The sequence below is a fragment of the Hakea prostrata genome, chromosome 5, assembly GCF_041222555.1.
Source record: "Hakea prostrata isolate BN-2017 chromosome 5, UWA_Hpros_2, whole genome shotgun sequence".
In the NCBI taxonomy this organism is placed as follows: Eukaryota; Viridiplantae; Streptophyta; class Magnoliopsida; order Proteales; family Proteaceae; genus Hakea; species Hakea prostrata.
Genome location: NC_142604.1, coordinates 25,759,145 through 25,776,497, shown reverse-complemented (window position 1 = coordinate 25,776,497; position 17,353 = coordinate 25,759,145).

Below are 17,353 nucleotides of genomic sequence, written 5' to 3'. Positions count from 1 at the left end.
AAAAGTATACCGTAGGAACTCGTGGTTTTTATACCATTAATTATATCAATCGATTCTTAGAGTCACGTCGCAGAAGAACCCTTTTATGGCCACACCTACATGTCATGTAGTAGAGGCGCTGAGGCCGAAATGTGCATAATCAAAGAAGAGGTGAGGGTAGCACTGGTATGGGAGCATGGTCATTCCAAATAAAATCAAGTTCACTGAAGGTCATTAGGCCATTGGATCCAAGAGTTAACAAGCAAGAATCGATGAGATAATTTTTGAAATCCATAACCTTATATACTTTTCAAGGCGATGTCAAATTTGGTCATGTAAGACGTCAAAATAACATGACTGCTAATTGGCTCTTGAAGAAGGGGCTACATGGAAGAGAGGATTTGGTCATTTATAATGATCCCCCAAAGAAATGACGTACATCCTTAGAGAGAATTTCTTAAGAGTGGTGCTTTAGTTTGATTTTGTTTGGTTTTGTTTTTTAGGATCTTTGACCCTATTTTGTACCCCAAAATGAAAACATCGTCCACCTGCATCCCTACAACTATTGCAAAAGAGGCCTTCCCAAGTGATGTCGTCCTAGCGCAATCATTGAGCCATTTCTGTTGATGCAAATCCAACCAAGCGACAGAGAGATCCAGTAATGAACTCGTTCAGTACTCACCTTAAACGTCACTGGAATATTCTAGTTGCTGACAAAAGATCGATAGATCTAAGAGTCTTCAACCTTCTAACAAACTTCCTGAAATCTAAGTTGAACCACAAGCACAATTCTTTTAATGAGGTGATCTATGTTCCTCTTCCTCCTAATTTGATAAACCACAATATTGAAGCTAAAGCCTCTCGCTACTCCGATCAAAATATCTCCACTCAAATGGGTGACAACCCAAGGAACCTCTCTAGCCACGGTTAGGGTTCATGAGATCTTAAATCATTGATGATCAGGATGGCTTTCCAAACCTTGTGAGAATACTAGCATCTAAAGAAAAGAAAAAAAGGGCCTATATCTTTAACTTCCTCGAGGAATAGATTATACAGGTGGTGTCCATCTCCCTACCCCAATAAATCAACCTAGTTTTTGTAGAGAGGCAAGTAAGGATAGCTAGCCAGGTGATGAAATAATATCTAGGATGAAACATTGACTCCTTATGCCAAAAATTCTAGATGGGGAATCCAACAAAGGAAAGGCAACTTACGTTAATTTCATGGGATCGGTGTTGTCAACGGAAAGAAAAAAGAGGCTTGGGTTTCAAGAAGATGGAGGACTTCAATAAAGCTCTGTTAATTAAGCAAGGATGGAGAATGCTTAAAAACCCATAAGCACTATGGGTAAAAACCCTGAAGGCGAAGTATTTCCCAAATACTACACCGTTTGATCCACAGGTAATGAAAATAAGGGATATTGAACTTGGAATAGCATATGAAGTATTCTACCCAGCTTGAAAAAAATGGTTTGGCACAAGGTAGGAAATGGGAGAAATACAAGTTATTGGTTTGATCCGTGGATTAAAGATTTAGCAATGCAGACATCTTTACCACCCGACACTGAGCTTTGGTCTACAAATTCAACTATTGAAAAAGTGGCAACATCTTTCAATCGTCCACACAGGTAGTTACCTCTTCCTCAAATCCCTCAATTCTATGGCATTTCCAATATTAACCTGACAAATGAAACTGATGAATGGATGTCTCTTATCTCCAGTAATGGAGAGTTCTTTGTTAAATTAGCAGAGAAAGCTCTTTTACAAACAAGAGAGACATCCACATCAAACACACTCAAAACATGGTGGATATTTTTTTTGGAAACTACCCCTTCACCCCAAATTTAAGATGTTCTTTTGGCATTTGATAAATGCAAGGTTACCAATTAAAGAAAAACTAGCTCAATGGATGCCAATGAACCCAAATTGCAAATTTTGTGGAAAAAGTGTAGAAACTATGTGGCATGTTTTTGTCTCATGTGACTGGACGAAATGAGTTTGGGCGGCAGGCTCACTGGGGCTTTGAACAGAAAGGCTAACATACATGTATATCAGGGACTTATGCACCTCCTTCCTTTTTAACCCTGGTTTTAACAAACCAACTAAAAATTGGATGGTATCGGTATTTATAATAACCTATTACTTTGTTTGGAAAGAGAGAAATAACTCAGCTTTCAATAAAGTTAAACCCAACCCCAATACTGTGTTATATAACACTTTGGTTTGGATCCAAGATCTAAAACTAAACACTTTTGAGAGGGCCAAAACCACAGCCATTCAGAACTCTACAATAACGGTTAAACCAAAATTTTGCTTCTGTAAAAATAACTTGATCCAAATGTCTATTTTGATATGTGCATGGGTACATAATACATAATTAAACAGCTTTGGATGGAGTGCGGGGCTAATTTGGAAAGGGCAACTAAAGTATATCAATACAAGAGGAAATAGGAAAGGTAATATGATTGAGGCGATACGATGTGGGATAAAGGATGGAATGGACCAAGCACAACAAAGAAATTTCCAACTGGAAGAAATATGGTGTGATGAAAAGGACGTGTGAGATCTACTTTCACCCCAAAACCACAATACGTGGCCAATAACTTATGTTCCACTTTTGGTAAATATAGTAGGAAATATGAAGTGTATAAACATTAAGGATTCTAGTCAACCTACACTCCAACAGTGGCTCAAGTATTTGGCATACATATCCTCCATAGAATATCAAAAATCATTAGTAGTAATAGATACTACTAAACTTTGTAGTTGTTCACAGTAAGTAATAGCAACTTTTTCTTTAGTACAAAAAAAAAAGGATGAAACTTTTACCCCACACAAATCCACACCAAGCCACTTTGGGATGGGCTTCCTAGATAGCTTGCAAGGTTTACTTCAAAGAGAATCTACTTAAGGCTTCACGACACTAGATCACTATGTCATAGGGAAGACGCAAGTGCATCCTGACATGATCAATCTCATTCCACCTATTATAAATGGTTGGATCATTGAGAGATGCCTCCAATTGGCCTTTAGTTTGATGAGATTGGCAACTTTAGCCAAACGGATCCCTACCCGAGACAGGAGCCATCACCACACCTTCATTCATTAGATCTTCACTCCGAATACAAAGATCATGCCACAATAGGGTGTCCTTACCATCATGAAGTATGTGCTTGATGCAATGTCATAGCTTTGGTCTGAGGATGAGATCACCTTGGAAGATCTGAGCAACTTGAAGGGAGAGGGAGAGACCAAAGGGAGTGCTTAGATAGCTATCGAGCATAAACAAATCTTGCCCAACGAGAAGATCGATTGTGTAGTAAATTTCAAACTTGTCGAAGCAAAGAAGCCCAATTCCAATTGACTATCTCAAAAGGGCCTAGTGTGAAATCCCTTGGATTTCTAACCCTTTAACCCATTGGTTCTAGGACTGAGAACCCAGAGTACAAGTAAAGCGACAACTCTAGACCATACGAGTTGAGCTCGAGTGTTCAAAAATCGAATGAAGACCCGATCACTCTAATGGAATTTGGAAGAAGAGAGAAGACCAATTGTGAAGGCATAAAAAGAAGTTAGAAGTTTTGGCACATCTGTAAACCCATGCTAGAGGATTCAAAATTATACCAATGATTAGCCCTTGAAAGGACCTTTCTACCCTCCGAAACCCATTTCAATTGGCCTTCTCATGAAGGAGATATAGGATCGATTGGTCAGAGGTGGTTGATTGACTAGAGCAACTACCCCTGCCCAATTTCGAGGCAGATTCGGGATTTCGGATTTTAAACCCTATTTTATGATTTTCTAACCCCATAAACACATTCATTATGTAAAAAGGAAGCTGAGAAAGTGGGAGAGAAAGGGAGCTCGTGATCTTGAAGTTTCTTCACTCGTTGGGTGAGGTCGAAGAGCAAGAACGAAAGGAAATTGTGTGATAAGGTATGGATTCTCAATAACCCTTCGCAACCTCTCTTCTGAATGCAATTATGTTGAATCCTTTGCATGGTTGTGATGGTTCTCATTGTTGGGATTCATTGAATGCTTCTTATTGCCCCCATCAATGCTTCCAATCGTTTTGAGAATCGGTTCATGCAATCCTTTGCATTTGAAAGCAATTTGAACCTCCCGAAAAGCACCCACGGGCATCCGCAAGAGCCAATTTTGAGGTTTTTCGTTTGAGAGCCAATTGGGGTGTTTGAAAAGGTAGTTTGGGGACCTTAATACCATCAAATTGAAGACCCCAAAGTTTCGTTTCAAGTTGAGATCAAATCGAAGAAGAATCTAGAGTTTTTGGCCGGAGCCCTATATTGGGCGATCTACTAGGACCGGTCGACTGACCCTGTATGGCCCCAACCCCTTGCCGTTAGTTTAAGTGTGTGTTTTATCCCCTTTGATTCCAAACGATTCCCGATTATTGCTCATTAAATTTCTATTGTTTCTAGGGTTACTTTAGGTCAATTGCACTCTCTTTTTGGTGGATTACTTTTTGAATTTGGAGAGTTATATAAGCTTGAAAGGCGAGGAATATACTCAACTATGTCTTGTTTGAATGATGTATTATTTAAATCTTCAATATTTTTATATCTTATAATCTCTTATAAATTGTGTGTGACTTTGCACGAATGGAAGGTAATGATTGTTTGTATTTTGTTTCTATTTCAAATTTCATAAATTGTTGTATCTGAATGATGATATGAGAATGTGTGGGTTTGATCTTAGGACTATGTCCTCTTATATTTATAGACCAACTAGGGTGGGTTCTGGGATACTCCCATTACCCTAGTGACCTTATATGAATATGCATCTAGACCTAAGTACATTAATACTAGGTGTGTAGAAGTGTTTGACTAGAAAACCCTGTGAGTACTACTACCCTTCCGATAGGGGTATTGAAGCTGGTTAACCCGTGATGCTAGTAATTGAGTCCTGTGTGCATCAAATAGGCCCACTGTCATCATGAGATGGTAGAGTTGCACATAATAAATAAGGGCTTATGGACGCTCAAGACCGGTAACCAACCTATAAGATGACATGGAGAGCACCATGTCCATTATATGTGGATGACCATAGGGTTAAGGGATGATATTCCAAAGCCGTGAGGAGTACATTCATAGGTGAGAATGATACCGAACCAAAAGGGCACTAGGCATGAGGGGAGATATACAGATCACATGTAGTACGAGACTGTATGACTATGCATTGGGCCTAGAGTTGTCCTTGAAACGTGCCAGATCTCAGACCAATGGTGATGTGAGCGAAAGTGGTGACCTAATCCCAAGCCATGGTTGATGTGACTTTACCTAACTACCGCGAAAAACCCAAAAGATATGCTTGAGCACCGTGAGGGAGAGTGACTGAGACTGCGAAAGGAGACTGGTGTTCGACTCAATGCATGTCTACCGTAGAAACTTACGATAAAGTTAGGAGCATAACATAATAACATTCATTACTGATACTATCATCATTATTTATATTACCATAATTAATTCTATGTATGTGATGTGAGAACTTGTGAATGAATGCATGATATGTTGTTGAGTTGACCTCATTGAGTTCTGTTGAACTTACTCCTTTTATATGCATGTGTCTTTTAGATTGTACTGTAGGTTATGAGGACCCATTCAAATGGAGGATCCGTCGCCAACAGATTATTATGAAGAAGCGACTAGAGAGGAAGTGGACTTGCATGGAGCTTCATGCCCATACCAGGATTGTTGCTATGGAGCCGGTTTCTAGTAGAAGATTAGTTTAATTTATTTCCACTGCAAACAAACGATCCTTTCTTTTAGACTCTGATGTCTAGTTTTGTTTTCTTTTGGATTATGTTTTAATCCTAGATGAGAGATAATTGTAACCTTTTTCTAATTCAACTTACTTTTAAATATTGATTATTCATTATTCTTGTCCTTTGATTTGCTACATCATATAATTGTATGGATTTATTGCTAAACTGAGATCCTGTAGTGTATCACCTCCACTCGTATTTGGGTATGACTGGATCCAGCTGGGTGGGGTGTGACACTTAGGCTACCCTCTTTTTTAGTTCTACAATTTGCCTTCCACACTACCTTATAAGAGCCATTGTGCACCGATCCCCACCATAAAAATCTCACTATATAACTGTTGAGACTATTCACCACCTCTAAGGCAATTGAAATTTTTTTAGCCAATATCCAATAATGTCCAAGATCACCAAATGTAGAAGTGTCAGTCTCCCTACAAATGAAAGAGATTTGGCCTTCCACGAGCTAAGTTGCCGTTCAACTTTAAAGACTACGCCAAAGATGAACATGTCATATACAAAGCAAACTGAGGTAATCTTTGGCTTGCTACAAGGCGGATGGTAGTCAAACCTCTTTGCTTTTGTTGCAGCCACCAAATCACCAGTAAAGTATTGGAGGACAAGTTTAAATAGGATTAGAACATGGGTCACCCTTGTCTGAGTCCCCTGTTAGAAAAGAACTGAAGAGATTGGATACCTTCAATGGAGATGATGAAGGAGGGCCTTACAACACACTGCACCACCCAGTGTATAAATGAAGTGTAAAAGCGAAGACATAACAGGAGGGTGAAGAGAAAACTCCACTACACGAAGTCATAGATCTTGTTGAGATCAACCTTTGCTGCAAATCTCCCAATGCCCCTTTTTAGGTGATACCCTTGCATGAGCTCCCAACATAAGAGACATAGTTAGAAATTAATCTACCCTCAATAAAAGTAGATTAATTGAATTCAACTACAAGGTTCCCTACTTTCCTCATCCGATTTGCTAGGATCTTGGTGATGAAGGAGTAGATAAATGACCCTATTGTAATAGGCAGATAGTCATTTAAGGAGTTTTGCACATCACCCTTAGGAATGAGAGTGAGCCTCGAGACCTTCACTTAATCAGGAAGATAGGGGTTCTCAAGAACCTCCAAATGGTACTGTAGAGGTCGGGGCTACAATATCCTAACACATTTTATAGAAACAAGCTCCTAAGATTATGCCCTCGGAGAACTATGGTCATCAGCTGCAAAAACCACAGTCTTTATGAGGCTAAATGGCATCACCCGAACATCTCACCAATGCACCTACCGCATTCATGGATTCGATAAATAAGATATTTCAAGATGCTTAGGATAAGTTCATAGTTGTCTTTATTGATGGCATCTTGATCTACTCAAAGAATAATAGAAGTATGCTGAGCACCTTAGATTTGCTTTGCAAAGAGAGAGAAGAAAGTTTTATGCAAAATTCAGCAAGTGCAAGTTTTGGTTGTCAAAGGTGGTTTTCTTGGGTCATGTGGTATCTATTGAAGGAACTAGAGTTGATCCCGACAAGGTCAAGGTAGTGGTAGATTGGGATAGAGTCAAGATAGTCACTAAGATCAGAAGCTTCTTGGGAATGGCATGCTACTATAGGAGATTCATTGAGAACTTCTCAAAGTTTTCTTCTCCTATGACAAAGTTGAAAAGAATGGGAGTGAAGTTTGAATGGAATGAGGCTTGTGAGAGGAGTTTCCAAGAGCTGAAGAAGAGACTAACAAAGGCTCTAGTGCTGCCAGTACCAGATGGTTGTGGGGGTTTGAAGGTGTACATTGATACATTTAAAATTGGCCTCAGTTATATGTTGAAGCAACATGGGAAGGTAGTCGCTTATGCATCAAGGTAGGTCAAGAATTATGAGCACAATTGCCCTACTCATAAACTTGAGTTAGTGGTTGTGGTTTTTTGCATTGAAGATCGGCGCCCTTTTTTTTTTTTTGGAGAAAGAATAGCAACCTACAAAGACCACAAGGGCTTGAAGTACAGAGGAAGAGTTGGATATGAGATAATGTAGGTGGTTGGAGTTGGTTAAGGACTATGATTGTGATATTCAATATCACCTAGGGAAGGCCAATGTGGTTGCATATGCTTTGAGTAGGAAGAGCAATTTCAAGATGATAGATTTGGCAGTGCTTAGTTAGCCTCTATTGAATGCCATCATGGACCTAGATTTGGAGATGTGTCAAAATGTTCAGATGTGATTCTTGCAGCCTTAACTACGAGAACAACTTTGAAAGGATCATTGCCTTGCAATCTTTAGGTCTGATATTGAAGGAGAAGATTTCCACAGATCCATAGGCAGTGCCAAACTTTTTAATGTCCTCTGATGGTGCTTTGTTGGGTGAAGCACATCATTCGGTGTTCATAGTGCATCCGGGTAACACCAAGATGTATAACGGTTTGAAGGAGCACTATTGGTGGATAGGACTCAAAATGATGTGGAAGGCTTTGTAGCAGAGTGTGGTACTTGGTAGTGAGTGAAGGCCATTAGGCAACCATCCTTACTTCTTTTACAACCACTCTTGGTGCCTAGTTAGAAGTGGAAAGACATCATGATGAACTTTGTCACGAGTTTGGCTTGTACTAATAAGGGAATGGATATTGTGTAGGTGATCATAGACAAATTGACCAAATCGGCCCATTTCATACCAATGAAGATTAGCTATACCGATTTTAGAGCAGTTTGTAGAAAGCTTTGTGTACACAACTCAACTTAAGTATTGCTCATCAGCCATAGGCTGATGCACAATCTAAACAAACCATTTAAATTTTGGAGGACATGCTTAGAGCATGTGTAGTTGACATGGGTGGAAATTGGGATGAACACCTGGCATTGGTAGAATTTACTTACAGTAACACCTCTTTGTTGACTATTAGCATGGCATCGTTCAAGATATTGTATGGACAGACTTGCAGGACACCTCTATACTAGGATGAAGCTTAAGAGTGTCGAGTTTTAGGCCTTGAGTTGATAGAAGCCACTAGGGCTAAGGTTGATTTGATCAGATATATGATTAGGACAGCTCAGTCCAGGTAGAAGTCTTATGCTGACAAGAGAAGGCCATATATTGATTTCTAAGTAGGTGAGCGAGCTTTCCTAAGGGTATCACCGATGAAAGGTGTAAGGAAATTCAACATCAAGGGGAAGCTTAGTCCTAGGTACATTGGGCCATTTGAAATCGTTTGAGAAAATGGGACCAATTGTATATTGGTTAGCACTTCCTCCATCCTTAGCTGGTGTGCATGATGTGTTGTACATTTTGATGGTTTGGCATTGCATAAAGTACCCAGAACACCTCTTGCCGCAAGAGCCCGATAGTTTGAGTGTGGATCTCATATGTGAAGAAGAACCTACAGAGATTTTGGATTGCAAGGACAAGCAACTTCATAATGGACCATACCATTGATGAAGGTTCGATGGAAGAATCATACTCTTGGAGAAGCATCATAGGAGAAAGAAAAGGAAATGAGAATAAAGTACCCATATCTCTTCAGAATCTCAGCTACGTCCAAGTTTGAGGACGAAATTTCTTTCAAGGGGGGAAGGATGTGAAATCCACTAGAATCCTAAATAGCAAACCTAACTTGCAAGTCCAAGAACCTAGAGTGCAGGTTGAAGGTAGTTGTGAGCCATCCGAGTTGGACCATGATTCGGGATTCAAGCCCTTGGATATAGATGATGAAGGAGATGAACCGATCACTCTAAATGACTTCGGGAGAAAAGCAAAAGTCAACCCGAATGATTTTGGAAGATGGATTTGGCATGCATGAAAGTAAGGTTGGAAGGCCTCAATGCCCAGATAAGTATTGTCATTAAGTTGAGCAAGGTTAGGTGAGTCTTCCTGCCGAATCTCATTGAAAAGCCCATCTTAATAAGCAATTTGAGGGGGAGGTTGGTCCGTTGGGTAGATCGCCACCTACACAAAAAAAGGCAAAAACGAGATTTATACTTTGGAAGCCCTATTTTATGATTTCTTTGCCTCACAAACAAATTGTTTATTATTGTCGGAGGCTAACAGCTCAAGAGGAGTGGAGAGGCTTGGTGTAGGTGAAATTCTTGAGGATTTGGGCATGCCGAAGTTTGAATCAAGTGTTTGAAGGCATGATGAGGTAAGAACACCATCATTATTCCTTTCTCAACAACTATGAGTGCATTTATGGTTGAATTAATGAATTGAATGTTGGAAGATATGGTGGTTGAGTCCATTAATATTGGTTTGGTGTCCCTCTCATTGCTTCCCAACCCCATTGAGCAATGGATTGTGTCCATCTTCCCATTTGAGTCTGATTTCCCATCTAAGAGATTCTCACCAAGGCCTCTTTGAGAATGTTTGGGGATGATGGCAAAGGGGTTTGGTTGAGGGCTTTTGGGATGATGTTATTGTTTTGCTGGAGCCCTAAAACCCCTCAAAGTTGGGGATTCACTTCGGACAAAAAAGAGACCTGGGTCATTTTGTAGCCCAAAAGCGGTTGCTTGGAGGCAATCAACTGGCCCTTACAGGCCAACTGACTAGGCCCTCTTAGGTCTAGTTGGGTGTGATGCACGTTGTTCATCCGAATTGATTCCAAACCGTAATTCCTATGTTCTACCTGTAATTGTTAGGATTTGGGCCGGTAATTGTTCAGCTTCCTAACTGTGCACATTTTGGTCTCTTTGTGGAGTGCTAACATTGTTGATAGGTGACGGATACAATCTTATATATTATGTGTTTGATTCATGTTCTAATCCATATTATCATGTTTGCTTTTGTGCTTGATTTTTAAGGCATGCATGCTTGGGTAGCAACATGAACTTATTTATATGTGTACTTGTTTATTTCATTCAATTATGACTTGTGATTATGATGTGATGGGGAATGGGTGGTTATGCATCCATGTATATGTTACCTAAGGTTGTGGGTTTGCTCATTGCCCTTGTTACCTTTGCATTTACATGGATCTTATGTGCATTGCTTTAGATGTATAGATGTAGATGCATGGCTTGGTTGTCCCTTTTGCATGTTACTACCCATTCGACATGGGCTTTGAAGCCGATCCATAATAGAAGTAGGGAAGGCTTGTGGGTGTCCAAAAGATGGTTCAAAGCCATGAGGTGGCACAAGCCTAGTGGCATATTGTACATTGGCAAGGTTGCATATGTTAAGAGTTGGGCTCGTGGGGTGCCCAAAAGACGGTTTGAAGCCATGAGGAGACATAGAAGGCATCCACCCTAGTATATATGGATGACCATCAGGTTATGGGGTATTAATCCAAAAGACAATTCGGAGCCATGATGAATAATATTTCTACGTGGAGAAGGATACTGGACCAAAAGGGCATTAGGCATAAGGAAATGTATTTTGATCACATGTAGCATGAGACACATATAACCTTGCATTGGGTTAAGAAGTTCCCTAACACATGCTAGTTCTCACACCAATGGTAGTGGTGAGAGTGTGTGGCCCTAAACCCCAACCATGGTCATGGATTGGACTGTTGTCCCTATACCTTGGTTGTAACACCCAAAAGACGGTTTGGATCCATGAGGGGTCTGAGTAATGACTTCTCAGAGGAGGCTAGTGTTATATCTTAATGCGTGTCTTTCAAATAGAGGCAAGTATGGTTAGTTTCATAAGAGCATACTTGCATATGATTTTGTTAATCTCACTGAGTTTGGTGGAGCTCATTCATTGAGAAACTCTTCTTTTTAGATTCTTACGCAGGTTATGAGAACACGGCTATCCAAAAGGTATATGGCGCTGGTAGAGCCCTATGACATCCCAATAGGCGAAGACACGGAGGCACATGGAGAGTTCTGCCATGCTTGGACTATTCCTACAAAGTCTAGCCCTTTTTGAGTTTTGTGGGGTTTTGCTTAGGGAGGTTGTGGCTTTATTTGGGCTGATCTACGTTTTCTATTTGGTAGTTGAACAATACCGTGAATCACACATTAAACTCATTTACATTTGAGTTAGTAGTGTTGGTCACTAGAGGCTCTTGATAAGGTCTCTAGTCTCTCTACCTAGCATCACTGAAGTTATTCTCCTTAGAGGGAAGGTCACAATTCCTATTGCCTTCAAGAATGGCCCTCCTATGGGCCTCAGTTCTTAAACCATTGGATCCCACCCATGCTACGGGCCCGATGTTTAAAGTTTTCTCTCCTGGCACCCATCTACTTCTCACATGGATCCCTTTGTTGGCATTGAGTTTGGGATCTGCTACACTCCTCACTAATATCTCAATGGAGATCTTGTGAGATCTCTTTTTTGGAAGCTCAAGATTGAGATCTCCTACCATGGACTAAAGTACTAGCAAATATAATAAGTCCTCTAAAATAATAAGTCCATTTCCTATCTCAGCTAGGAGTTTCAAGATGTCCTAGATGTACCACCAAGAGGGAACAATATGGATATAGTTTGATTAGTTAGAATTGCTTTGTTTCATGCTTATTATATTTTTGTAGGGAGACCCCGAAAGGAGATCGAGTGTGACACCCTTGTGGTTCAAACCCTAGGAAAAGGCTAGAACATGCATAGGTGAAGACCTAGCTCCTCAACTGATTGTGGAATTAGTCAACACCATCAATCTTTTATCCTCCATTAACCAAGTAAGACATCTAAAGCAACTCAAAATGTTCATATAACTTTTTATTTTAAAAGCATATAAAGCACCTCAAATATGTTCAACATCTAATGCTATGAACCAAGACCATAAAGCTCAAGCAAGACAAATTGTAGAAAATCTCAATATAGGAAAATTATAATTTTGCCTAGTGAGGGCAAGAACTACAAGGCAAAGCCACTATAACCAAAATTCAGCTCCAAAAATTACCAAATCTATGAGACTCTGTTAGGAAAAAAAGACTCATCTAAACAAGTTTTCATCTTGGATTGAAAGAAAACATTATGGTAATGATAATCCAACTCTTCAACGTGGAACTAAAGCCAAAGAAACGAGCCAGGATCAAGAAGAAGGAAGAAAAGTAACAAATGAAGTAACAATACTGGAAGCATTCGGGAAGTGTGAGTACCTGTCTAATCTGGTGATAAACCAAGCAATTATCCATGCATGCTCGAAGCCCCAAAGAGAGTAGTAATTCCACCAAGAAGAATGATTAGAAGGCCACTATTGGTTGTCAGAAACTCCAGACGTTGGAAAGAGAAAACCAATCAAGAGCATCTGGAGTTAGCTTCTACTTCACCCATTCTTTGTCAATAACTAGTTTAGTGAAGCGAGGAAAAAAAAAGAAGAAAAATAAAAAGGAGAGGAAGCTTTTGGCAGAGAAGCAACCATAGAAGCAAGGGAAAAATCACTAGGAAGTAATAAACATGACTAGAAAGTCGGAATTTTTGAACAGAAAAGGGGATGTCAAAAGAGGATACACACCAGATAGGGAAGAACCTCAGCTTTGTTGAAGGTACTTCTCCCATTCTTTGTCAATAACTAGTTTAGTGAAGTAGGAAAAAAAAAAAAAAAAAAAAAAAAAGAAGAAGAAGAAAAAGAAGAAGAAGAAAATGGAGAGGAAGCTTTTTGCAGAGAAGCAGTCATGGAAGCTAGGGCAAAATCACTAAGAAGTAATAAACGACACTAGAAAGTTGGAATTTTTTAACAGAATAAGGGGATGTCAAAAGAGAATACACAACAGATGGAAGAACCTCGACTTTGTTGAAGGGATTCCTGACCTAGGGTTGGTGTAGTAGTAGAGCTTATCGTCTTCTCTCCTATTTTTTGATTTTTTTTCTTCCCGCCCACAAGACAAATGAAATGAAGATCAATTTCATTTTGTAGATTGAAATGCAACTTTTGTTGGTTTGGCTCAAATGAAACAAAATATGGTTCGGGTCGGATCGAGTTTAAGTTGGCTTTTTTCACTTAAGTTCATTCATTCTACACATCTTCATTTGTATTGCGGGAATTAAATGGAGCCTAGATGACGCAATTCTAGTGGCGTGCACTAGGCGCACCACCCTATAGGAGACACCAGGCTACCAAGATCTGGTCGTTTGGAAACCTAATTATAATGTCAACTTGGGAATACAAAAGATGGCTTCTTTTTCCCCCTTATGTTATAAATAAACTAATCAAGGCTAAACTTGGACAAGCTGAATTGGACAAGGTGAACATGTTGCATCAAATAGCACAAATAGTAGTAATAAATAAGACACAAAACATCAAATATGCGTTGGCACCTCAACTCTCCAACTATCTAATCCACACTACTCAAAGTAGAAGAGAAAGAAAATTTTAGTGCAAGAACAAAAGGAAGATGATTGAAAAGAACATACAATGCAACCTGGTATATCGTTGATCCGATGGGATGACAAACTTATTGTGCCTTTTGCTTTTAGTGTTCCATTCTGGTCCAATCTTTTCTTCCATCTCTTTCTTCTACATGGAAGCAAATATAGTTTTACATTGTGGTTAGTTCCTCAAATTTGATGGAAACCTAGTAATTAGAAAAAGAAAGGGGGGGGGGGGGGGAACATTCGCCTAAACAAATGCTAAATGATAAGATAATATAGCAAAAGAACAATTAAAAAGGCATATGATTATGGCGACAATCACATTGAAGAAGATAAATACATTACTTAGCAAAAAGAAAGAACGAGAAGAAGAAGACTAGACCAAGAGCACAAAGAAGATCTTACCTGAAAGAACTCTCCATTAGAACATCAAGAAACTCTGCAAATGAAATGAGAAAGGGGCATTATATGGAGAAACTCTGGTATCGCTCACCAAAACGATCATATCATGTAGTGACGGTTTCCTGGTGCATTTAATTGTTTGATATTGATGAGTTGTATTTTAGGTAAATATGAAAATCGCATTTATGAGATAGTAATTGATATCAAACTGATAAAAAGAAAGGAAAATTTCTCTCTGAAAATCGCATTTATGAGATAGTAATTGATAAAAATTGATAAAAATTGATAAAAAGAAAGGAAAATCTCTCTCTCTCTCTCTCTCTCTCTCTCTCTCTCTCTCTCTCTCTTCTTACTTTCCTCTTCAAAAGATTCACTTTTAGTTTCCCGGATTTTTATCATGTCACCAATACTAACACGGTGCATTTCAATCCATTTCTTTATGGATGAATGACACGTGTCCAACAAAAAATCCAATGGTTCATAATAAGTATAATATAAAATGGTTTTTTACTTTGACATTCTTTCTTCCTCCTCTTTCTGCCTCCTAAACTTCTTTCTCTACAAATAGAGGAGCCCTTCACTCTCTTTCACTTTCCTTTACTCGGTGTTTTGATTGTTGTTCTTGATCTTGTTGGTCTCGTGGCTATTCTGATCCGTTATGGATCTAATCTTCAACTGCCTTAATCTAATTCCTAGTATTCATTACAATACAATATAGATTTATTTTCTGACCATAACTTGCTTCTTTTCTCAATCTCTACTTATCCTACCCGATGTAAGTGTTTCTTTTAATTGAACCAATCATAAGTCCCCCCCCTCTCTCTCAATGAATCAATCGTTGATTGGCAAAGTGACGAGGTCACATGTGGTATTCAGTGTCCCAAGAATTAAATGAGGGTAGCCATGGCCCATCCAAGTGGAGCTCTATACACCCACCCGATGGTGTCGGATCTGCTCTGACTATCTGTGGATGTGATCCACAGTCACTAGATCAGGCTACAACCATAGTAATAAACAAAACACACAAAACCATAGTTAAGAGAAAAGGATAATAAGTCTATCAATAAATGAATAAATGTCCAAAATCCTAAAATGAATCTCAAAAGGTAGTTTGTAAATGGAAGTAGAGGAAGTAATCTAATTAAGGTTTACATCTGTTCATTTAGTTCAAAGGCCTCAGTATAGCCTAACAAAACAAACAAGCGTGCCTATAATCCCAATTAGTGTCACCATACACTCATAGGTAATCTCTCGATGCTTAGAAGGGTTGGACTTAGTAGGAGAAGTCCCAGCAAGGGCATGTGTCTTGGTGTGTCTCAAAGTTCTCTCTAGAGGGTTCATCACATTGTTCTAGCAATGCCAAACTCTCTAAGAAAAAGGTTCCCTCATGATCTACAAGGTAGTCTGAAGAAAACAAGGAAATCCATAAGGATAAGTTCCATAGAACTCTATAAAGCAACAATCCACATATATCATAATAGCGTAAGATGCAAGAATGCAATAGTATTCTAGTATGCAACTAATAAACTAACCATACTAGTCTCTACCTAGGCATACATGCATTAAGATGAAACACCAGCCTCCTCTGGGTAGTCTCACATAGACCCCTCGGCAGGAGACGGGGAAATATAAAGGCCAACATGAGAAAGAAACGTCTATTCATTAAATAGAGGGTAAATCTGTACAAAAAGATAACTCCCTAAGCCTTTTATTCATTGTTGCCCGAGGGACCCTGGTCAGGAGGACTTTTCTCAGGATCATGAGAAGAGCCTTCCTCAAGAATGGCATCGGCTGAGTCCTCTACAGCAGCAACTTGAGACTCGGCTTGTGATTTCTCCTCTGGAAGTGCCGGCTCGTCAGCCAGGTATGCCTCATATTGAGGGTCTGCTGGAAAAGGATCATCTTCTTCCTGAGCCCAGTCCGGGAGATCCATACCAACTTTCCCGAAGACCTCTTTGTGGCACACCTCACGAAAGGGAGCAGTGTCGAAGGCAGGGATTGATCCGAGGATTCGCTCCCAAACGTCGTTCTGCCCCAAGAGATAAGCTTGAAGGTTGTAGATACCTAGCAGCTCGGAGAAAGGTACGCTGTTCAGGTATTTCCGAACACACTCCTTCCGAAGCTCTGGCTTTATTTGCTCGGGCTTGCTAGGGATCGCCAACTTCAGATGTTCTTCGAGCTCCCTACTTTTGAATTCAAGCCTGTCACCAAACAACGTGGCAGCTGCTTTTTGCTTCTTGGCCTCGCACTTGGCAGCAGCGGCACGAATCTTCGACTCTTCGAGGGCCTCCTTGAGGGAGATCACTTCTTCCTCATGCTTTTTCTGCAGCTCCACGACAGCTGCAGTCAGCTAGTCTATTTTGAATTGGCTTTCGCCAAATTCTCTTCACGAGTTTGCGGCAAAGAAGGAGCTGGTGCGACCAACCCGGCTCAATGCTTCCATGTGTTGATAAAAGCTCAACACAAGCATTCCCGGGAAGGCGGAAAATATCGAGAAGAAGTCATAAGGAATTATGAAAAAATAACTAAGCAAGAAGACCGGTACCTTGTAGATTGACTAACAAGGGAGGTGTCATCCAGGGCTTCAAATTCCTGGCGATCAGAAGGAGCAAGATTGAGGGAGCTCCATTCTGCAGCTTTCTCGGGATCCCGAGTCACCCTGTCGGTTAGCTTCAGGGTCCACTGGGGGGTGAAGACCTCCTCACCATCCGTTGAAGCTTTGGATTTTTTATTGGAGGGAGCATCAATTGTGTCATGCCTCCTCTTGGTTCGGGCGGAGGAAGAGACATTAGACCTCTCCACCATCGGTTTCTTCCCTTTACCCGAAGCATCAGCCACGGGCCTGATATTCCTGATACCCCTATAAGAGGGGTCGGGAGAGGGAATAGAAGCCTCTTGATCTACGGTCAAGGCTCTGGGCGATCATTGCTCGGCTGTCACAACGGCC